The sequence below is a fragment of the Pinus tabuliformis genome, chromosome 5_1 (assembly GCF_031772625.1).
Source record: "Pinus tabuliformis cultivar Carrire ecotype Pingquan chromosome 5_1, CPIR1, whole genome shotgun sequence".
NCBI lineage: Eukaryota > Viridiplantae > Streptophyta > Pinopsida > Pinales > Pinaceae > Pinus > Pinus tabuliformis.
The window spans coordinates 703,601,014-703,608,706 of record NC_142305.1 but is presented as its reverse complement, the minus strand read 5'-3'; positions in this window follow the sequence as shown (position 1 = coordinate 703,608,706).

The following is a 7,693-nucleotide window of genomic DNA, read 5'->3' as shown; positions in this document are numbered from 1 at the left end:
GGTTCTAGATAGAGGACCTGTGCTTACCAAAATACTGAGTGAGGAGAGCTTAGTGAAGTAAGATTGCAGCCAGGGGAACTAGTTATTGCAAAGGCTTATTGCAGATGAGTGAGAAGCTCATGAAGAAAGAGGAGAAGAAGATGACTACTGATAGTCATAGCAGAGCTTCAGAGAGAAGCCATGGCATAGGATATGAGAAGAAGAATTCCAAGGTAGATGGCAAGAGACTAAGTCAAGAGGAGATTGAAAAGGAGTTGGCTGAGATGAGAAAAAAACTTGATCTGTTAAAAATGAGGCTAGAAGATAACTAGAGACAAGGTTGGGTATTAAGGAAGAAGCCTATGGAGTGGCATGAGATGCAGGGAAGGCTACAACAAAAGAAATTAAAGTGGCTGAGGGAAAGAATCAAGGAAGTTGAGTTGGAAATGGAAGAGTAAATTTGTGTACCAGAATAGGGAGAAATTCTGGGAGAAAGTGAAGACTACACTGAAGCTAAAGAATGGAGATCACGTGAAGATCTCATTGACTATTGGGATAGTTCAAAACAGTATGAGGAGATGTTGAATGAAGATGAAGAGTTGATGTATGAGGCCATCAAGCCTTGTGTTTTTGAACCTAATAGTTTTGGTGTGCTTGCAGGATGCATAGGAGAGGATAGACAGTCTTGTGAAGCTGTCGAAAGCATGGAGGAGTATCTTACAGAAGATGAATATTCTGAAGAGAAGTTGAATAGAGCTATTTAACTAAATAATGAGGAGCCATGTATTTTAGGGGATAAAAGGTACTCTAGAGTAGTAGAGTATGATGAAGTAGATCTCTCAAATGAGGAAAGTATTGAGTTGTTACAACAGAAAGAACTCATTAACATATTAGTAATTGGAGCTCTTACAAGACAAGAACCATTCCTTGTGAAGGAAAGAGATGAAGTTGAGTTTGAGGAGATGAATCATGTAGAAGATTTAGAGCAACAAGGAAATGTGATGACTAAAGACTTGAGTAATACCACCACGTCTTATGGTTTTAATATTAATAATTTGTGGATGATTGTAGGTAAATCGCAGGAGAATGAACAAAATTTAGAGTTTGTCAAAGAGAAGGAATAAAATATGAAATCTGTTCAGATCAAGATTGAGATGGCAAGATCTCAGAACCAGAAGGAGACAGAAGAATCACCTGGGAGTAGGCAACAGAATGATAGAGCTATCATAGAGGAAGAAGATGACAGTCTTCTTTCAATGAAGACTGAAGAAATGTTGTCCCAAAGAAATGATCCAATGAATGTCATTGGTGAAGGACAAAGATTGTTTGAAAATGATATGGAGGTTCTTAAAGAACAAGAGGGTAAGGTTGAAAGGGAGGCAGTAAGAATCAAACAATTTCAAAGAAGAGTTAATCAGCAGTAGGCTAAGGAAGAAGAAGTTCAATACTGTGAACAAAAGCAACAAGGCATCATTGAAACAGATGATGTGGAGGAGAGGCTAATTGGCAGTCTCATGAATTCTTCTAAGAATTCAAAACAGCATATGGATGTGCTGATAGAGGAGAAAGAAATATAGTAGCAAAATAAATTGTTGCTAAAGGAAAATAAGGCACTAAAGCCTTATGTTTTTTATTTTAACAAGTGTTTTGTGAGTGAAGGTTTTGTTGCAGATGCTGGAGGAAATTTGACACAGATGAGCTGCCAAATAAAGATGAAAGAAGAGGATTTTGTGGAAGAAATTAATCCATGGAACAAAGATACTCAATTGCTAGAAAGAATGCTGGAAGGACAGAATTCAATTCAGGAAGTTTGGGTGGAGGCAATGTCTACAATGATAGCAAGAGAAAAGGTAGAAGAAAATAAACATCAAATTGAAGAGTTAGTGGACAACAACAACAACCTAAAACAAAGAGAAAGAGGCAGAAGTAAGTGGCAAAGTATGGACCAGTCCAAGGATGTACTGGAGATAGAGATTGAAGAAATGTGGCAACTGATGATGAAGTAGTCCAAATGGAGGAAAATTGTATTTGTAGGAAGAAAGATCAATCAAAACTTGAACCTAATTGACAAGAAGAAGAAGATGCAGTAGAAGATAGCATAAGTGCAGCAATAACAAAGGAACAAAACATTTGGGCAGTTACAACACAAAGTATGGGATCCAGGAAGATAAAGATTAGAAGACACATGATCAGGAGATCATGAATATTTTCTACTTTGGGAGTTTGATGCAGGAGCATTCAAACTAAGAGAAAATCATTGTAATTAAGTAGACATAGCGGGGTCATGTATCTTTAGAGAATTAGTTTCCTAAGTCTCAAGTTAATGTAATATTAGGGTTTTAAGTGATTTAATTAGATAATGGGAGGAAGTTGCAAATGCTGTTGAATGAAAGGAGAACATGAGTGGTGAATAAATGACAAGAGATAGAGGTCAATTAGGACTCTTAAAACAGTTTCAGGATTCCAGGGATGAGAGAGAGCTTTTAGGAATTAATTGAAGTAGAAGTGGACATAGGATTTAAGAGTTAGTTTAGAGGATTTAGGAGTCAAACCAAGACTAGTTTAACAGAACTTCTTGGCATAAATGTAAGCCTATGGGTAGAGCTCAAAAGGAGGCCACGAATAGTCAAGGATTAGGCTTGTGCGAGACACGAAGCCTCAAATGTAATTGTGTGTTTATATTTATTTATACAGAGAGTTATTCCTGACTGTGTTAGTGTATGTGAAGAGTATTTCATGAATAAAATTACTACGAATTCGTAGGCTCTGTAACAGGGTTGCAGGTAGAATTCTAAAGGACATAGAGAGGAAGTAGAATGATTCAGAGGAATCATAAACGGATCTTAGAATCCAGCCGAAGAATCAGAGGAAGCTATGAAGAGGAAGGGAAGGGAGAATTTGCGGAGTAGAGCTCTGAGGAGGTAGAATAGTGAAAACCCAAAACCTTGAAGAAATCCCCAAAATCACAGAGAAACAATGAGAAATAGTGTAAAAGTTAAGTAAAGGGCCGAATAGAGAAGTAAAGAAATGATGAGCAATGACCATTGGATTTGGAAGATCAATGGCCAGGTTCCAAACACAGAGGAGGTGGAGAAATATCGCATCGACGAACTTTAACAAAGGAAGGCCATTTTGTAATAGTGAAGGTGGATTTCGAGTGGCCTCAAAACCATAAGTGGTATTGAAGGACGAGCGCTGATTCCATTCATTAGAAAACGTCTGGCAATAGACGTGAGAAGGTAAACCACTTTATTGGGTGGTTAAAACCCATGTTTGTTGTTGTTCTGAAATCATCATCAACTGTTGGATCTACTAAGTGTAGATCAACGACAGAGGACTCTCAGGAAACTTTACATCGGGAAAGAATATTGTCCATTTGATTGAGAATCGATCAATGATCGTGATCTAATTACGAATAGGTAATCGAAGGAGTTGAGGATTGGCGGATGATGGATAGGCCGATGAGCGATATATCGATACTCCGATAACCGATAAGCAGAGATCAGAGATCGGAGGGATCGGAGGTCGAGCAATCAGAGTAGTGCTGTAGAATGGTTGGATGGTGCAAACCTGATAGAGTTATGGTGGCGAATGTATAATATTGCAAATCCGCTATATGTGTTCGTAGCAATTTTCCTATGTATTCTCGAAAAGTTATGTGTTTGCATATCGGATGTGATAGAACCAATATTAAAGAAGCTGCAGGGAATGCCGATTGTGATTGCGATAAAGGTAGAACCTTAGTAAATGTACCAAGACCGTACCAAGGCAGAAAATAGGTATGTTTGTGAGTATTTTCCTTTGTAAAGGTTTATAAAGGGGAATAGTGCGATGGAAGGTTTTATGCGATAAGACATATATGTAACCAATGCATTAAAGAGGAAGGTTACATATATGCAGCATTAAAGGGATAAAAAAGGTTATGAAAGGGTTTTAAAGTCCCGATAGGAAGGATTTTTTAAAGGCTTTAATAAAGTCCTATATGAAGGCTCGAGGGTGATTAATTTCTGATATAAAGGAGTTGTATAAAAGAGGACCTTAACCATTTGTCGGTGATGGTTTGACTCCTTTGTGAGTCAAATACCTGGGACAAAGGTATTTATGCATTATTATGCATACTGTGGGTGTAAGCGGGGGTAACCCTGCATCATTTTCACTTCTTCCCACCATAACGCAACTTTTCCCTTTAGCTAGTAAATCGCTAATGTAGACTTTAAGTTTTGTGTCCCTATACTACTAGTGTAACCCCTTATTTTTATTAGTGCAACCCCCTTATTGTATTATTGTGCCCATATAGTCCACATGTTGTTATTATTATGCCCCATAGAAGCCCACAATTGTTATCGTTGTGCCCCTACAATATGATTGTTATGTAGGCTATGATTATATACCGACCCATTAGACTCCTACATATAGAAAGGAGGTCTTATCATTTGTATCATCCAATAATTTTTCATTTGTGTAATGTAAAAAAGGTTTCCCCCTAGAAGAGGCTAATTTTTAAGTCATTGATATATCTTTTCTATCTTTTTGTGAGCTCATTTCATAAAATTTGGTATCAGAGCTTTTGATTCTAGGGTTCACTACTCCAAACAGGTCATCAAGGCATTTTCAATATAACGTTTTCTCTGTGACATTTCAGATGCTAAAAAAAAAACCCATTTTAGCGTAAATTGTTATGAACCTTGGGTGAGACTTTCATATCTTGTCTCACTAAATGTTCGGAGATATTATCCAAGGAAGGTACGGATTTTGGAAGCTCCAGAATTCCATCGCAAACTGGTCATCATAGAAGTTTCACTATAATTATTTTTCTACAAAGGTGAAGACTCTCAAGTTAAAACCCATTTGAGAAAAAATCTAAATGAATCTCAGGCCCAAATTTTAGATATTTTTTCTCTATATTTTTAGAGATATGGTCCAAGACATTTAGGGTTTGTGTAGGATCCCAAATTGCATACCAAACAGGTGACCCAGGGAAATCGTCATAACTTTCTCTCTAAGAATCGGATTGAAATTTCATCAGAGGTTTTAGAAATAGGACGGACTTTAGATTTTTTTGTATCATCTTCAGGTCGGAAGGTCAAAATAGGGACATGTGGTAGGTCGTAAATTTCATTCTACTGAACTAGTCTATAATCAGGTTCTCGTAGGAGAATTGGCATCACTCTTTAATGTAGAATCCAATATTGATCACACTAGTAGGGTTAGCAAGAGGACTCAGAGGGCTACCATCGGACATAATTTTTGAACTTCAAGATCCGAAATTACAGAGTTACCTTCATTTCAAGAACATGCTCCTCAAATAAAGAAAAACTATATGAGGAAGCTTGATGGCAAGGATCCAGTAAATTGGATACTACATATGGAGCAATATTTTGATATACATGATGTACAACTGTTACAAAAGGTACATACTAAATCTTTATATTTATAACCAAATCATTTTGTATGGTATAGAGGGCTTTGTTCTCATAAACCACTTGTCACCTGGTCAATTTTCATGGAGGAAATGATAGCACATTATGATGATACAAAGAGAAACAACTTCTTTAGCCAATTGATAAATCTCAAACAAAAGGGTTCAATTGTAGAGCACATTAAGGACTTCCAAAAATTGAATATAAGGGTAAATTATATTCCATAGAAGCAAAGGATTGATGTGTTGATAGGGAATTTAAAGGATAACATTCAAGATGAGGTTCGTCTTTGGGAATCTGATTCATTGGAGAAGGCATTCAGGTTCTCAAGAAAAATTGAAAGCGGAATTATGAAAACAAGGAATCCTACCACTTACAACTATAAATATGGAAGCGTTTTTTCTCCTAGCCTTCCAAAACCTATGATGTTTACACCAAACAAATTTGAGGAAAAAAGAGAAAAATGGATTTGTTATGATTGTGATAGAAAATACACTAAAGGTCATAAGTGTGATGAGAAGAAATTATTTTACATAGATTTTGATGAGGAGGAAGAAAAGGATCAAGAAATGTAAAAAGAAGGGGATATACACCAAGAACCAACCCCAGATAAAGAATAAATTATTCCGACCATATCTTGTAAAGCATTGGCAAGAATTACCACTCCTGAGACTCTCGAGATAGAAGGACATATCAAGAAGAAAAAGGTTCAAGAAGTGAAAGATCACATCGAGCATCAAGAAATGAATCTGACCATATCTTGTAATGAATTGGCAGGAATTACTACTCCTCAAACTCTCAAGATATAAGGACATATTAAGAATAAATTGGTTCAAGCAGTGAAAGATCACATCGAGAATCAATAACAAGTTCTCCAAATTTTAAAGGATAACCCCACTTTGGTGAAGAATCGAATGAAATAATAGACGGATTAACATCACAGTGAAAAAAGTTTTGAAGTAGGTGACTGGGTATTTCTACGACTAAAACCATACAAACAAATATCCCTCAAGTAAGCTAAGAAGGATAATAAATTATCACCAAAGTATTATGGCCCATACAAGGTGTTACAAAAGGTTGGTACTATGGCATAAAAATTGGAGCTTCTTGCATCTTACCAAGTGCACCCAGTTTTCCATGTTTCATGCTTACAGAAGTTTATAGGTGAGAATATCCTAGTTCAAACAATATTACCATAACTTTATGAGAAATGAAAACTCATATTGGAATTGGAAGTAGTCACAAAAACAAGACATCGACAGCTACAGAATCGATCAATTTTAGGACAACGCTTTTTGAAGGCAAGGGGCATGTAAGGTCTCTATATGTTATAGAAATATTTGGGCACTACAACCCCAATCATATATGTCATAAACTAAGGGCTTCTAAACCCCTAAAAGTGTTGTTTCATACCCTAAAGTAATAAGGTCGTCTGATTACATCATCTCCCAAAAGTTCTCCCTCAAAAACTACTTAGAACTGGTCAAAATTGGACCATACAGATTGCTCCATGCATAGGGTGCGACGCATCTCACCTCTTACACACGATGGGTGTGATGCATACTGGAAAGCCCTTCTATAGGGTGTGATGAGTGAGAGCAGATAAATGGCAGAAGTAGTTTGCTAGGTGGAAAATCAAAGTATCTTGTAGAAACTGCTCATATGACACTTGCCTCTCTGAATTCGCCTAGGGATGAGTAAGAGATCACGAAATATCCAAGTGGAACCAAGACCTATCAGTGAAATAACACTAATCAAAATCCCATAAGCTGACTCACTCTACTACAAACATCTATATATGGATCCCTCATCCCAGAGATCCAAAGGTTTGAATTTTGTAAATTGCAAGGAAGTGTTGTTGGTTTCTCTTTGAAGACATTGTTGGGTGATCTTGCTTTGTATGAGGTGGAGAGGGCTTTCATGCTGGGAGAATGATGCTGGATTAGACAGCTTGCTTGTAATCCTCTCTTCTACTACTTCTATCAATAAAGCTATTTGAGTTTTCCTCCATATGCTTGTATATCTCTGAATCTTGTATTTGTATATGCATTTATATGGTTAATGTACATCTGATCCTACATTGTTTATGGTTATAGATCTCTATGCTTTGATGGTATTTTGCTTCCTTGACTCTATAGGTGTTCTTTGAAGTGGGACAAGTGAGAAAGGAGTGGCGAAATCTTCATCAAGGGAGAGAGGAAATGAGGAAGGAGACTAGCGAAAGACTGAGGTTGGTACTCCCTGCTTCTCTCTCATCTATCTCTCATAAAGGAAAACACAAGTAACTTTAGTTT